General features: G+C 36.5%; 1 long non-coding RNA gene across 1 annotated transcript; it reads right to left on the reverse strand.

Moving 5' to 3' along the window:
- Positions 1 to 13,693: 13,693 nt before the first annotated feature.
- On the reverse strand, positions 13,694 to 14,282 carry LOC149241953 (uncharacterized). Its single transcript, XR_016245681.1, has 2 exons — positions 14,069 to 14,282; positions 13,694 to 13,925 (listed from the first exon to the last, which is right to left on the reverse strand). It is a non-coding gene; the product is annotated as an uncharacterized LOC149241953 (long non-coding RNA).
- Between the last annotated feature and the right edge of the window lie 2,893 nt (positions 14,283 to 17,175).

Raw genomic sequence — 17,175 nt, forward strand, 5'->3', positions numbered from 1 at the left:
AAAGATTCTCCCACCTTTGAGTAAATGTGGACTGCCTGTACTCAAGAAGAAGCTTGTCTTGACTTGATATGAGGAAAGCAAGAAGATGAAGAGAATACCACCTCAAATGCCTATTTTGCTCATTTCAAGAAGAAAGAAGGAAATAAGAAATGTAAAGGGTCAAAGAAGAATCATCATGGGAAGATTGACCTTTCTAAAATAGAATGCTATCATTGTCACAAGATGGGACACTATAAGAACCAATGTCCTGAGAATCCTAAGAACAAGAAAAGAGAAAGAGATCAAGCCACAGTTGCCACTGATGAAGATCCACCAAAGAAAACCAAAACTAAAGATTCAAATGTCAAAGACTTATTCTATTAAGTCTTAAGGGATGTTATCCCTTGTATATCCTTTGTTTATAGTTTAAGTCATTGATTTTAGGTCTTGTAGAACTTTCTTTTATGATTGACTCTAGGATTATTCTTTCTCTTGCTTTTGATTCCTAGGTTTATAGATCTAATATGCTTTGATAGAAAGTTCTTGAGTTGTTTTGATAAGTTGAAGGAATCCCTCACAAAATCTGGATCAATGCAAGATCAAGAGGGAGCCTCTACTTTTTACAAAAGATGAGTATTTTGTTTTCTATTTCTTTCGTTACATTGTTAATACCTCAATGTATCTAGCTTCATTTTTGTACTTGATTATAACCCTTTCTTTTAGAAGAAGGCTTGCAAATATATTCTAAAGAAGGATTATGGCTAGATTTAGAGGGAGGCCACAAAGAAAGATTTGAGTCCTGAAAGAAGTTTTGTTAAGGGAGCTCTTCAAGGTTTGTAAAAGGAGCAACTCTAGGTATGTTTAAATTGTAAAATTTGTAGCAGTTCTCCATCATGATATAAAGGTATGATCATTTTTAAAAATTTCTTTATGACTCTCTCATGTCTAGGGTTTTGCTATAGAATCATAAAGATTCTTATATTGTTAAGGTGTTTTGATTTCTAGAATAAATCAACCCTTGTAGTACTATCTTTTGCTATTTGTTCACTTTGGTAAAACCCTAGCCTTCTTTATTTTTAGGGTTTGTTGATAGTATCTAGGGCATATGACAAAACCCTAGCTAAAGTTGATATAAGAACCTAGGGCATGATGGTCAAAACCTAGGTGTAATTGCTTCCACTATGATTGAAACCCTAACAAGATTTAGATTTTGGGATATCTCAAGTTTGATCCCTTGATTAAAATTCTAATAACCCTAAATTGATAAAGTTAACTTCAAGCTCTTGTACAGGTATATTTTGTTGTGTTGTACTTGTTGATGAGATTTGCAGGTACAAAATTGTAAATATGAAAGTCTACCTCGTGCTTGATGACGACTTTTCAATGATGAGCATGATGGATAGAGGGAATTGTAGAAACCTTGATGACATTGATAATTGAAAGACATAAAAGATAAAAGGATTGATGTTCCAGAAGGTCGAAGTTCTTTGATGACATGATGATGCAAGAAGAAGAGCCTTTTGTTGTGTTGTACTTGTTGATGAGATTTGCAGGTACAAAATTGTAAATATGAAAGTCTACCTCATGCTTGATGATGACTTTTCAATGATGAGCATGATGGATAGAGGGAGTTGTAGAAACCTTGATGACATTGATAATTGAAAGACATAAAAGATAAAAGGATTCATGTTCCAGAAGGTCGAAGTTCTTTGATGACATGATGATGCAGGAAGAAGAGCCTGTGTGGTTGGAAGAATAAAATAATTGATGATGGACTTATCTCTCTAGTTCAGAGGGAGCTTGGATATATTTCCTTTGTGAAGGAAAGTGTGTATCCTCCCTAGTTGAGAGGGAGGACATGATTCTCTACTTCATGTGTCATGCACTAGGCCAGGACTAACAATCATATGTCTAGTGAAGGCCATGAGGAGAGAGTGGTGACAGGGTTGGTATCTTGGCAGTTAGCCTAGACGATACCTAGAACAATGTGAGGGAGGATATCTTGGCTTAGATGGTACCTATAACCCAGTTAGGGTTGGTGTCTTGGCCTAGTCGATATCTAGATCCTTGTAAGGGAGGACATATTGGTGTAGATACCTAGATCATTGTGAGGGAAGGTATCTTGGTCTAGATGTTATGGAGATTCTTATTTAGGGTGGATATATTGACCTTGATGATGTCTAGATCCCTAAGAGGGTTGGTGTCTTGGCCTTGTTGGTATTGAGATCTTAGTTAAAGTTGATATATTGGCCTAGATGACACCTTAGTCCCTATTGGGATGGTCTCTTGGTAGGTAGCCTAGATGATACCTAGATCCCTTGTTTGTGTTGGTGTCTTGGCCTGGATGATGTTCAAAGCTTTGTTGAAATTGATTTATTGCACTAGATGTCACCAGAATCCGTGATAAGTAGGTGTCTTGGCAAGTATCCTAGATGACACCTGGGTCCCTGATGAGTTAGTGTCTTGGTAGATGACACTTGGATCCCTGATGAGTTAGTGTCTTGGTAATTAACACTTGGATCCTTGATAAGTTGAGTTGGTGCCTTGGCAGGTAGCCTTGATGACACCTAGTTCTGGCACTAGGCCAAGACTAACAATCGTACGAATAGTGAAGGCCATGAGGAGAGAATGGTGGCAGGGTTCGTATCTTGGCAGTTAGCTTAGACGATACCTAGAACCATGTGAGGGGGGATATCTTGGCTTCGATGGTACCTAGAACCCAGTTAGGGTTGGTGTCTTGGCCTAGTCAATATCTAGATCCTTGTAAGGGAGGACATCTTGGTGTAGATACCTAGATCCCTGTGAGGGAAGGTATCTTGGTCTAGATGCTATGGAGATCCCTCTTTAGGGTGGATATCTTGACCTTGATGATGTCTAGATCCCTAAGAGGGTTGGTGTCTTGGCCTTGTTGGTATTGAGATCTTAGTTAAAGTTGATATATTGGCCTAGATGACACCTTAGTCCTTGTTGGGATGGTACCTTGGCAGGTAGCCTAGATGGTACCTAGATCCCTTGTTTGTGTTGGTGTCTTGGCCTGGATGATGTTCAAAGCTCTGTTGAAATTGATATATTGGCCTAGATGACACCGGGATCTGTGATAAGTAGGTGTCTTGACAGGTAGCCTAGATGACACCTGGGTCCCTGATGAGTTAGTGTCTTGGTAGATGACACTTGGATCCCTGATGAGTTAGTGTCTTGGTAGATGACACTTGGATCCCTGATGAGTTGGTGTCTTGGTAATTGACACTTGGATCCTTGATAAGTTGAGTTGGTGTCTTGACAGGTAGCCTTGATGACACTTAGATTCTTGTTGAGTTGGTACCTTGGCAGGAAGCCTAGATGGTACCTTGGTGAATTGATACCTTGGCAGTTTTGGCCTAGATGGTATCTAGCATTGTATATGTTGTTGTATTCTTCTTGGAACATTTCAACTTGAGGTTATCCTTGTACCAGTTAAACAATTATGAATACCTCCCTAGTTAAGAGGGAGTGTTGAAAATGTAACTAGTATCGGTCTTCATAATTGTTGTTTGGCTCATGTAATTCTTATGTATTTGTAAAGAGAAGAAAAGAAAATTATTGTAAATATCAAAAAAAAATATAAGCATGGATTTCATGCTCAAATTATTATGTTTATAGGTCACAACAACCATTAAGTGCTTCTAGGATTGTGTCATGAGTCATAATCCTTGTCAGCAACCATTGAGTGCTTCTAGGGTTCTGTCATGAGTCATAATCCTTGTCATCATGTAATAGACCCTTCTTGGGCTTTTTGTATCAAGAAAGAAATTTGTTTTTATGTCAAAAATATAAATTATGCCTCCTCCATCAAGTCGGCCTTCTCCTCTTATCAAGTCGGCTTCATGAAGGTTGTTCAACCTCACATGAAGACTATATATAGAAGAGACATTCGACATCCATCCAAGAAGCATTTGATCTGCAATTCTAGTGAAGAAAAGAAGTGTGAAAGGCACAAAAGGAAGGTTTATCCCATTGCAAGAGAATATAAACCCTAGCGAGGAAGGAAGGAACAATTGTTAAGCAAGAAAGACCGAAAATATCTTTGTTTTTGTCACATGTGCGAGCAGTTATGGTTACCACAAGTCCAAGCTACTACAGGCCAAGAATTTCAGAGCGAGGAGGAGGGTCGAGACCCTGTTTGACTTGGTTTTGAAGTGTTTGACTTATATTGACTTTGAAGGTCTTGACTAGACTTTGACTAGTCTTTTTTGGAAGGTTGACTTGGTGGATGGAGGAAGGTTTCATGTTGGTCTAGAGGTCTTGGTTGTCTCACTTTGAATTGGTTCTTGAAGAAGAAAAGAATTTTGATTGGGTTTTCCCCTAGGAGAGGGGTTTTTCCCTAGCTAAGAGCCTACACATTGTGTCCTTTGTTGTTTTGATCTTCATATTTTTTGATTTGGTAATTGCTTGATGAAAAAGAGATAAAGAAGATAACATAAAGAACAAATACATCACAAGTAATTATCAAGATAAGAAAATATTTCTGCCTTTCTAATTTTCTAACACAAGGAATTGAGGAAATTCCTTTCCTTCATTGATCTTTATGGTCCATCAGGGGATGATAGCAAGGTGTTCTAGGACAATTTTAGATTTTAGGCAGTAGCCAAAAATATGTCATCCTAGGGGGGCGATCTGAATCTGGCAATGAAGGTTGGGAAAAGTTTTTTTTTTGGGGGGGGATGGAGAGGGGTGGTTGAAATGCTAAACAAGACCCCCATCTATTGATTATTTATCTCAAAGGTTTGGAGATTCATGGGTTCTATGATGTGGAACCTATTAGCCTAGTTCCGACATGGGGGATCTTTAGAAAAGGAAGGAAGGGGGAATCAAGGAGATTAGATAGGGTTTTGGTAGCATAAAAGATTTTGGAGGATGTGGAAAGACTTAAAGTCATGGGTAGGGGTGGAGAGATCTTCAGACCATCTAGCCATATTGCTACAATTAGAAAAAGATGAGAAGAAACCCCTAGAACCCTTTTAAATTTAACCATAATTTGCTAGGAGAAGAAGGTTTCAATAATTTGGTCACTCATGATTGGAAAAAATATGAAACTCATACAAGGGAGAAAACTATTTATCAATTTGCAATAAATTTGATGAAAGTTTAAAACATAATAGAAAAGTGGGCAATGAAAAAAGCCTAGTAAGCTCTACAAAAGCTTGTTGAGACCAAGGAACAAACCAAGAAATTGCTTGAAACAAATAAGGAAGGAGTCTTTACAAAAAAGGAGAATACTAATCTAAAAACTTTAAAAAGGAATACAAAATGAAACTATTGGATCAAGAACAAGTAAAGTAAAGATTGAAGAATAGGGCTACTTGGTGGCTGTTGAGGGCAACAAGAATACTAAATTCTTCCAAAACTACATAAAACATCGAAGGAACATCAAAAGTTCATGGGAGCTCAGTAAAGAAAGAATGGAGGAAGCTAAGAAAAATCTCAAAGATAGCATAAGGAGTAAGGCATTTCAAAAGTTTATTCCAAGAATCTCTTAAGGCAAACATAAAAGAGATTAAAGAACAACAAAATAAGAAAGTTGAAGCTAAAGTCACCAAAGAGGGACACAAATCAGTTCTACAGTCTTTTAAGAAGGCAAAGAGTCTGAGTCCACATGGTTGGATGGTGGAATTTGTTGAAGAAAGTGTAACTAGGTTCAATAAGTTCTCCAGTCTTTTAAGAAGGCAAAGAGTCTGAGTCCACATGGTTGGATGGTGGAATTTGTTGAAGAAAGTGTAACTAGGTTCGTCTTCATATTGACTAAGTAATTATGTAATGAAAAGATAAAGATGATAAAATGTATTTTTGTAAAGCTTGCCCCATGGGTTTCATGAGCAAGAAGTTTTTATAGGTCAAAGACTTCTTCTTGATGTCTTTAGGGATTCGTCATCTAGTCATAAATATATTTTAGAGTCATATGAAGTATTGTTACACTTGAAAAGAAAAATCTATTGAAGTAATTGTATGCTCCAAGACCTTGTCGAGAAGCTTCATAAGAATTCGGCTCAAGTATGATTGAATATGCCCCTTGATGAAGTCGGCCTACCCACAAAAGATTAGTCGGCTTAAAAGAGGGAGACAGTCCCTATATAAAGCAGGAACTACGTCTTCATTTGGAGGAATCAATTAAATCAAGCTCTGAGATCAAGTGCAAGAAGAAGTCAATGTTTCAGTGCATTAGGAAGAGGCAAAGAAGCAAAGAGAAATATAGCATAGTAATAAGCTCATTCTAGTTTGGGTCTGTACTGAACTCGTATCTTTGAGATAAGCCGAAGTTCACTTCAGTAAAAAGAACAGTAAAGGATCTAAGTTCACTTCAAGAAAATAACAGTAAAGGATTTGCTATCTAGAGTTGAAAGGAAGTACGAAAAGGACCATACAGCAAGAAGTAAGCGGCTGCAAGGCGTGTAAAAGAGAGACAATGCCAGTCTTTGTCTTGATCTCAGATATCCCTAGAAGAGACCAAAAAATATACAAAGTATGAAGGAAGGTTTCCACAGTAAGAAGGAAAGCTTGACACGATGCATCAAGTGGGTACAGAGAAGGATCAAAAGGAATCTAAGGAAGGCTAAAAAGAATCTTATTGTAAAGGGCTATTAGACTAGGGCCCAAGTTTCCCTAGTCCTGGTGCAAAGCAGTGCCGAAAGGAAGATCAACACAAGGTGACTAAAAGGAGTAATGACAAGGTCTTGGAAGCATACTGAATTTAAGGGTCCAGTGTTTGGAATTCGTCAATCAAGGCTTCAATAAGAGAAATTTACAGAAGGGTTCTCCTCTATAGGTGGGAGAGGTTTTGCCCTGGCTGAGAGCCAACATCTTGTGTTCTTGTCTCTTGTCTTTTTTGTAGCTGTTTGATGAAGTAAGGAAAAACACACACTACTAATAAGAAGATCAAGCTAAGATAAATTGTAAAAGCACTTCACAAATTGTTATCAAGCCTAGAAGAATCCTACTAATACTAATTTCCCTAGATTCTTCAACATGGAATCAGAGCTAATGTGCATAAGTCAAAGGAAGGGCAACAAAAGAGAAATACAAGGATCAGTCCTCAAGAAGGGCATCAAAGTAAGGTTAAGGGTTTTGTCAAGAATAAAGGGTCAAGTCTACATCAAGTAGTCTACATCAGCAAAGAACCTTTTCTCCACAGTCATCATCAAAAAGGTAACCAAAAACCTTATCAATATCACTACAAAACAAGATAACTCAAAGTCAAAAAGTATCATCTTGGAGAAGGTCGAAAATCCGAGAAGCAATCCTAATCTACAACAAAAGGAAAACACAGTACCTTTCACAGTCTCGGTGCTAGCCTCAAAATTTGGGTGTCATTACAACCCATACCACAGCAATCTTAATAACTTAAGCAGTTTCGACTATTAGTATTGAACAATGCTCGAAGGCCACAAAGATCTTTGCTCATGCTAGTCAACTCAAGTAAGGTTCTACTCCAGCAAGGAGCATTGCAACAAGGTTACAAAGATATTCAATCACAACATAAATTACAGCAATATCACTTCAGAAGGAGAACACAATGCCACATCTCGGGTGGACATCATGACAGTGCTCTCAAAATTCTTGATTTCGATTCCATACCCTCATAGTCAAGGAATCAAATAATCTCAACATATCAAAAAAGGAAATAATGCTTAATGTTGAACAATGCAAGGAAGTCTCAAGAAAGGTTCTGGAAATCTATTGTACCAGGCAGCTCAAGCAAGAATCTCATTGAAGGAGATCATTCAAGAAAGCATCAATGTGAAGATTTCATCTTCACATGACAAGTAAGTATATTTTCATTCTATATTCGAGTTTGGTTAAATGACTTCATGATTGCAAGGACATCTATGAATTGGATGGGTTATCAAGATTCCTTGCATGAAGGTGAATAGACATAGTCCTTTAAGTTTTTGAAGTCATCAAAATGTGTACTCTGAATATATGAAAAGGAATATTTATGAAAGGTTCCCTCACATAGCAAAATTGGAGACATCAAAGTGATGTAGATGATAAACTCATTCTCTTAAGGTGCAATAAAGAAGGTCAAATGAAATCTAATCTACATGAAAGCAAAAAGGCATCAAAGGATGTAGGATATCTTCACAAGGTCTTATATATAAGATCTAGGAATGAAGACAACCATCATTGATGCACTGGCAAGGTAACGAATATCCATGAACAAGAAGGTTACCTCATTAAGCAACTTGTAGCCTCTATGCAAGATAGAGAAGGACAAGTTGATGGAAAAATTATTGAAGGTTAAGAGAACCCAACCATGTGTAGAAAAGGAAGGCAAGGTTGGTCTCAAGCAAGACAAAATTAGTTAAGATTCAATGCTATCGAAAGATTTTGGAAGCTCATATCACTGAAAGATGGAGGAAGTTGAAGAAAAGGGCCAAGGAAAGAGGGAGTAACAAATCTCTCCTATGAGTAAGATAGTATCCCTCACAAAAAGGTCCTATCATAAGCTCCTAAATCTTGTGTTATAAGATATGACAATAATAATAAGATGCATCATGGCATCATGGAAGCAATAGTAGCAAGAGATCGTGACATCACCATGGGAATCATGAAGGACAAAAGGGACAAAATCCATGACAGTCAAACATGAAGGATATAGCTCTTGGGAATCTCATTAAACATTGAAGGAAAGACAGATTTCATCCAAGACAAGGCTTATCATACATCAAGGAAAAAGGGAAACATCTGCCAGAAGGGGTATGCAAGATCCTCAAGGTTCTCTAATGAAATCCTCATCAGAGGGTTCACTAATAAAGAGAGGAAGCAAGTGTTTCATCAGGAACTCCAACTTATGGAATTCATGGGATGATGGTGTGATGACATGAAGAAGATCAAGGGATTGAAGATCTTTTCAATCAAGGAAGCTGCTGGAAGAAGCCTAGATGACCTAAAGGTAAAATGAGGTATGTATGCTTGTATTTAATATTATAATGTCATGTCATATGGTTGTAGGTAACATGGATCATTACTTCTATCTTGAGAATCATGATCAAGAGAAAAAGGATCTTCTCCTCTGAAAGAATGTAGCAAGTCATAAGTCACACTAGATGAAATCAACATAATATTTCCTCATATGAAGTATGAGGTAGTTGACTAAGAAACTCTGATTGAAAGCTCCTGGAAATGGAATGTTTAAGGAAGGAAGATATTGTGAGAAATGCAACCATGATGAAGGCCATCAATCTCCTGGAAAGATATGAAGACTCTAAAAAGATGAAGACCCTTCACAATGGATATCTTTACGAGATATGTCAACATGTATGCAAGATGTTGATACCTACATGAAGATGTCATGATGAAGAGCCATCTCGAAAGGTACAATTTGATTTAATGTTATGTTTTCATTTCTTGAATAATATCTACATGCGTTCATGCAGGGCTACTAGCACAAGAGTTATAAGTACAAGTACAACTAGCATTCATGTGGTGTATGAAAATTCTTGAAAGAAACATGATGAGGAAGAAGTAGCCATATGACAAAGGTTCCAGATATGTATCAAGAAGGCCACTTTCCATAAAGAAAGGATTGGCATAACAAACCAAGAAGGAAAGTGATGGATGGCTAATGCCCTACAAGGAAGAAGCTCAACTAAATTTCATGACATCAAGGAGAGAAGTTGATCAAGTAGCTAAGGACCCACAGAGGAAGAAGTTGTTGATATATAAAAGAGTCCCAAGCTAAGAGGGAGCTCTGACAGGTCCCTGATCAAGGAGTAGTTTGAATTAAATCACCCCTGATTATAAAGGAGTGACAATTGTGTTTTTCTATTTCATGTGTCATGCACTAGACACGGGACTAACAATCGTAAGTCTAGATGAAGGCCATGAATGGAAATGTAGACACATGATAGACACATCATTCTTGTCTTCACCAAGGAAGAAAGAATGGAGGATTGGGTAATCATTTGACATCCGATGCTCTTTTAGGATGTATAGGGCATCCAAGATAAGAGTACGCAACAGGATCGATATTCTTTGAGGGTTGGGAACCCAAGATAAGAATAGTCCGAGAAGGTCATACTCAGTGAGCACCCGGGTGGGTACGAACCTTGAGAGACAATGACAAAGGTGTTTATAGTCATTGGTCTCACCAATATTGTGCTCTGATCTTATATGAGATAGAGCTTTCAGTCAAGGCCTTGCTGTGGAAACAATGTTGGTTACTATGATGCTAGAACATATGGATTTCCAATCTGATTTCTCTTATGTGAATTCCTCAGATTAAAAATGTCCAAACACCTTGAAATGACTAATGAATACCTCCCTAGTTAAGAGGGACTGTTGAAGAAAGTGTAACTAGGTTCGGTCTTCATATTGACTAAGTAATTATGTAATGAAAAGAAAAAGATGATCAAATGTATTTTTGTAAACCTTGCCTCATGGGTTTCATGAGCAAGAAGTTTTTATAGGTCAAAGAAGATATAGGTCAAAGACTTCTTCTTGATGTCTTTAGGGATTCGTCATTTAGTCATAAATATATTTTAGAGTCATATGAAGTATTGTTACACTTGAAAAGAAAAATCTATTGAAGTAACCGTATGCTCCAAGACCTTGTCAAGAAGCTTCATAAGAAGTCGGCTCAAGTATGATTAAATATGCAACATGATGAAGTCGGCCTACCCACAGAAGACTAATCGGCTTAAAAGAGGGAGACGGTCCCTATATAAAGGAGGAATTGCATCTTCTTTGGAGGAATCAATTAAATCAAGCTCCAAGATCAAGTGCGAGAAGAAGTCAATGTTTTGGTGCATGAGGAAGAGGCAATTCAGCAAAGAAGCAAAGAGAAATATAGCGCAGTAATAAGCGCGTTCTGGTTTGCGTCTATACTGAACTTGCATCTCTGAGATAAGCCAAAGTTCACTTCAGTAAAAAGAACAGTAAAGGATCTAAGCTCACTTCAGGAATAGAACAGTAAAGGGTTTGTTATCCAGAGTTGAAGGGAAGTACGAAAAGAAGGACCATACAACAAGAAGTAAGGGACTGCAAAGAATGTAAAAGAGAGACAATATCATTCTTAGTCTTGATCTCAGATATTCCTAGAAGAGACCGAAAAATATACAGAGTATGAAGGAAGGTTTCCACAATAAGAAGGAGAGCTTGACACAGTGCATCAAGTGGGTACAGAGAAGGATCAAAAGGAATCTAAGGAAGGCTAAAAAGAAGCTTATTGTAAAGGGCTATTAGACTAGGGACCGAGTTTCCCTAGTTCTGGTGCAAAGCAGTGCAGAAAGGAAGATCAACATAAGGTGACTAAAAGTTGTAATTACAAGTTCTTGTAAGCATACTGAATTTAAGGGTCGAGTGTTTGGAATTTGTCAATCAAGGCTTCAATAAGAGTAGTTCTGATGCAAAGCAGTGCAGAAAGGAAGATCAACATAAGGTGACTAAAAGTTGTAATTACAAGGTCTTGTAAGCATACTGAATTTAAGGGTCTAGTGTTTAGAATTTGTCAATCAAGGCTTCAATAAGAGAAATTTGCAGAAGGGTTTTCCTCTCTAGGTGGGAGAGGTTTTGCCCTGGCTAAGAGCCAACATCTTGTGTTCTTGTCTCTTGTGTGTTGGTAATTGTTTGATGAAGTAAGGAAAAACACACACTAATTATAAGAAGATCAAGCTAAGATAAATTGTAAAAGCACTTCACAAATTGTTATCAAGCCTAGAAGAATCCTACTAATACTAATTGCCCTAGATTCTTCAACAGAATTTTATGTGTTTCAACATCTTGTGTTCTTGTCTCTTGTGTGTTTGGTAATTGTTTGATGAAGTAAGGAAAACACACACTAATTATAAGAAGATCAAGCTAAGATAAATTGTAAAAGCACTTCACAAATTGTTATCAAGCCTAGAAGAATCCTACTAATACTAATTACCCTAGATTCTTCAACAGAATTTTATGTGTTTCTATGACTTTTGAGAAGAGGAGTTGCTAAAAGTGATAGAAGAATCTAAATTTTTTGGTGGGTGCACTTAACAAACATTTATAGCTCTAATTCCAAAGCAAAATGATTAATATAAATTTGATGATTATAGGCCTATCTCACTATGCAATTGCGTACAAAATTTCAACAATAATTCTAGCAAATAGGCTTAAAAAGAATTTTCCCTAACTTTATCTTAAAAGAGTTGTTCGGTTTTCTTCCGAACATGTGGCCAGAATAGCACAAGGAGGACTATGGAAAAAAAAAAATCAACTATGATGATGAGAATAGACTTAGAAAAAGTAAAATCTCCATGCATCAAATATCAAAAGAAGAGCATAGAAAGGGTTGTGTATTTTTGAATGTTATAAGTAAAATCTCCATGCATCAAATATGTGTATTTTTTAATGTTAAAGGATTTTCCAGCAAATCAAGAAATCAAGTTATTAATCAAAATGCACTAACCTTAACTTTGTTGGCCAACAAAATCATTGTTGAAGGGTTCGATTTATAGAAATTCTTCGTTGGGGAAGGCTTGTTTATTCATTGTGGGCCTAACCAGAGTCTTTAGTTTAGTGTGCCGCAATATTGTTAGTTTCTGCATAGTAAACTTTAACTCATTAGAAGAAAAAAATGACAAAGGAATCAAATAACAATTCCATACATGAATATAGATTTCCTTTCAACATTAGACACTCACCGTGAAGACATCATCTATGAATCATGTTTGCCCATCAACATGAATACAGATTTCCTTTCAGCATTAGACACTCACCGTGAAGACATCATCTATGAATCATGTTTGCCCATCAAAAGTGATTCCATGCGCTCCTTTGCCATGGTCTCCCTCTCTCCCTCTCTCAATTATCACGGACCCACAAACATAAACATCCACAAACTTACATACTAGCACATGACACATAACACGACTCACAACTCACATTGAGACAACACCACACAACTCACATTGAAACAACACCACACAACTCATAGAGCGCTCCACACAACATAACTCTTCCGAGAGAAGGAGAGAGACAACCATTAAGCTAGCAAAATCAAGATGACAAAGCATTTTGGATTCACCTGTTCAATAAACAGAGAAGGAAATTATTTTCAGATCATGACCCATAGAGATTATGATATAGTTTTTAAACTACAGGGATGAAGCCTGAGATATCAATAAAAAGAATATCAAAATACAAGATGGAAATATGAACAAAAATTACCAAGGGTGTGCGAGGACACAAGATGACGAACTATTCCGTCTAGGTTGAATGCACAGTGTCTTTCTGCCTCCAATTGCTTTAGCATTCCTCTTCTTTCTGACAATTTGCAGACCCAGGAAGCTCGACTGATAAATAATGGCAATGAAATGTCTGTGCAGCACCATTCCTGGAGTCCTAAACTACAGTTGAAGGATTGCAATACGGAGTTGAGTATGAGTTGAGTATGTTGAGTAACAGGAGAGAAGGAGAGAGACAACCATTAAGCTAACAAAATCAAGATGAGAAAGCATTTTGGATTCACCTGTTCAATAAACAGAGAAGGAAATTATTTTCAGATCATGACCCATAGAGATTATGATATAGTTTTTAAACTACAGGGATGAAGCCTGAGATTTCAATAAAAAGAATATCAAAATACAAGATGGAAATACGAACAAAAATTACCAAGGGTGTGCGAGGACACAAGATGACGAACTATTCAATCCGTCTAGGTTGAATGCACAGTGTCTTTCTGCCTCCAATTGCTTTAGCATTCCTCTTCTTTCTGACAATTTGCAGACCCAGGAAGCTCGACTGATAAATAATGGCAATGAAATGTCTGTGCAGCACCATTCCTGGAGTCCTAAGCATTGTTTGTGTTAAATGAATCTACAGTTGAAGGATTGCAATACGGAGTTGAGTATGAGTTGAGTATGTTGAGTAACAGGAGAGAAGGAGAGAGACAACCATTAAGCTAACAAAATCAAGATGAGAAAGCATTTTGGATTCACCTGTTCAATAAACAGAGAAGGAAATTATTTTCAGATCATGACCCATAGAGATTATGATATAGTTTTTAAACTACAGGGATGAAGCCTGAGATTTCAATAAAAAGAATATCAAAATACAAGATGGAAATACGAACAAAAATTACCAAGGGTGTGCGAGGACACAAGATGACGAACTATTCCGTCTAGGTTGAATGCACAGTGTCTTTCTGCCTCCAATTGCTTTAGCATTCCTCTTCTTTCTGACAATTTGCAGACTCAGGAAGCTCGACTGATTAATAATGGCAGTGAAATGTCTGTGCAGTACCATTCCTGGAGTCATAAGCATTGTTTGTGTTAAATGAATCTACAGTTGAAGGATTGCAATACGGAGTTGAGTATGTTGAGTAACAGGGGAGAATTGTAACTCTAAGTTGCATAGTCGACCCAAGACTTTTAGAAAAACATGAGAAAAACAGATTGAGGCACTATTTGATCCTGTCATTGACAAATTAGTTCATGTTGCCCTGAAGAACTATTGAGGAGAAAGTTAACCTGAAAATGAGTATCAAATTTTTTCAATAGGCAAGTCAGCCTGAAAATGTGCATATCAAAATTAAAACGGTATAATAGGGTTTCAAGATTTCGACCAATGAGGAGGTAAAAGAACTAGAAAAAATTATAATATGGAGTCAGAGATTATGCCTGTAATTCCAATACAATGAATTTTAAAATACAGAAAATATAAGTAAAATTCATTACCTAAGGTGAATGAGGACAGAAGAAGCCAAAAAATCCATCAGGATAGAATGAACAGAGTCCTTCCACCTCCAATAGCTTTGGCAATCTTCTTCTTCCGAAAATTCGCCAACTCAGGAATTCTCGTTGAACATAATGACAGCCATAAGCATATATTCTCCTTTGAAAGCTCTACAGGTCATCTTTGTCATTAGAGGTGGAAAAAAAATAGCAGAAGCGGAAAAGATCCGAAGACTGCCTTAAGAAAAGATAGGCCCATCGGAGCGGAAGAACACTAACTCTATGCTCTGTAATATAGTGATAGACGAGAGATCCCAGGATTCACAAGAGCCGCATATTTTCAACCGAGGTTTCAAGATTTCAGTGGGGTTTCAAGATTTTGACCACTGAAGAAATAAAAGAACCTGAAAATATTATACCATGGAGTCGGATATTAGGCCTAAGATTCCGTCAACATCCACGCAGAAAATATAAGCAAAATTTATTACGCGTGTGAGTGAGGACAGAAGAAAGCAAACAAATCCATCCGGTAGAATGAACAGAGTCCTTCCGTCTCCAATTGCTTAATCATTCTTCTTCTTATGAAAATTTGCCCACTCAGGAAGTTTGGATCAACATAATAACAATGATGCCCCGAGTAAGCTCTATAAATCATCCCTGTAAAATAGCAGAAGCCGAAAAGATAGTTGAACAGAGACCCAGAGGCTGCCCGAAGAAAAAGCTAAGAAGCACAATAGTTTTAGGCTCGCTGATATAAGGACAGATGAGAGATCCAGATTCACTAGAGCCGCGTGTTGCAATCTCAACTAGCATGTGTCAATATGCATCGTTGAATTGAGACAACTATTGGTATAAAGTGGCGGACGCCTTGTTCGTGAAAAATATTCCATTCAGAATTTTTCTGTAAGATATTCCATTCAAAATTGATTGATTCTAAAACATTAGATTTAAGATATATATTTTAACATACTCTGTCGATACCATAGAAATTACAATAAATCGCAAATCGCTATCAGATTTTGGCTTGGAGAACGAAAACCACGCGGAGCATAATAATAAAATCAAGCAGTAATAGACATCAACCAAATCCATAATTCATTACATTACACAAATTAAGGAGAATCCAGCTGAAGCCGCTATTTGGCATTTTTTCCTGGAAACCCATGATATGTATGCCCAGAACATTTCTTTAACCTCATCTCCTCTTTTTCTTTTCAGTTTCTTCCTCTGTTCTGCATGTTCATTTTCAATTCCAAACGAGAAATCGAAATAAACATAAATGTTCATAGAAAAGAGCATAATAAAATAAATGTTCATAGAAAAGAGAATAATAAAATAAAGCAGTGATATTCATAGAAAAGAGCATAATAAAATAAATGTTCATAGAAAAGAGAATAATAAAATAAAGCAGTAATAAACATCAACCAAACCAAAGAAAAGCAGAGCATGGCCATGCTCAATAAGCTTCGGAAAACAAATATAAAATAAAGAAGCAAAACGAAACCAAAGCAAGTAAAACGAATGAGATGAGAAGAGAGAAATAGAGCAGATGAGGAAACAAAACTCTTAACTCTTCCTCCTCCCTATATACCCATGGCCCAAGCGCGGCCAGCTTCCGTGATTCAAATCCCGATCCTCTTTTATCTTTTTTCATTGTAAGCTGTTAGTGTTTTTCCTTCGATAGAACTTTTTATCTTTTCGCTTATTAGCTTTTTATCGTAAACGGTAAATGCCTTTTCCTTGACTTTCTATCCAACCTACCCGCTCCTCCAACATCCACGAATGATGTTGGTTAGTACATCCCAGGACACATTTATTATTGTTTTTGTTATGATATAAGCCCATCACGCATTTTATATTGTTTTTGTTGTGATGTGTCTACGGAGGAGTAGAAATAGTAAGACTCGATACGACGTTTCTATTAAGGAACAGAAATAGTAAGACAATGTTGATTTAAATAGATTTTATTTTAGATATTATTATTATATTTTTAAGACTAATATTGAATATAATTATATATAAATTAATTAAAAGAAAAGCTAGCTGAGTCTGTAAATTTTAGTAGTTAGTGACAGTGATTAGTATGTTTTAAAAGTTTGTAATAATAATAATAATTTATTTAAGATATTATCGAGCTAAATATTAAATTAAAATATGAGATTTCAATTTTTTAGTACAAAAATTTAGATATACATATTTTATTTTTTAGATTTAAATTTATAATTAAAAAATAATATATATATATATATATTTTAATTATTAAACTAATAATATAACAAATATAAGAGAAATATAAATTAATTTTTATATTTCATATTTATGATGATAATTTATATTTTATTAACGTAATTTTCTTCTATTTTTCAATATGGTTTTTAAAGTTGAATGGCTTATGATGCTTATCATATTCGGCAAGAGCTAACGGACATACTATTGGACATTAAATGCCCAGCTACATGCGCCCCCGATAGATGTTTAACACAAGCGCGCGGTGATAGATAAATAAAAAATAAGC

The sequence above is a fragment of the Pinus tabuliformis genome, chromosome 8 (assembly GCF_031772625.1).
Source record: "Pinus tabuliformis cultivar Carrire ecotype Pingquan chromosome 8, CPIR1, whole genome shotgun sequence".
Taxonomy (NCBI): domain Eukaryota; kingdom Viridiplantae; phylum Streptophyta; class Pinopsida; order Pinales; family Pinaceae; genus Pinus; species Pinus tabuliformis.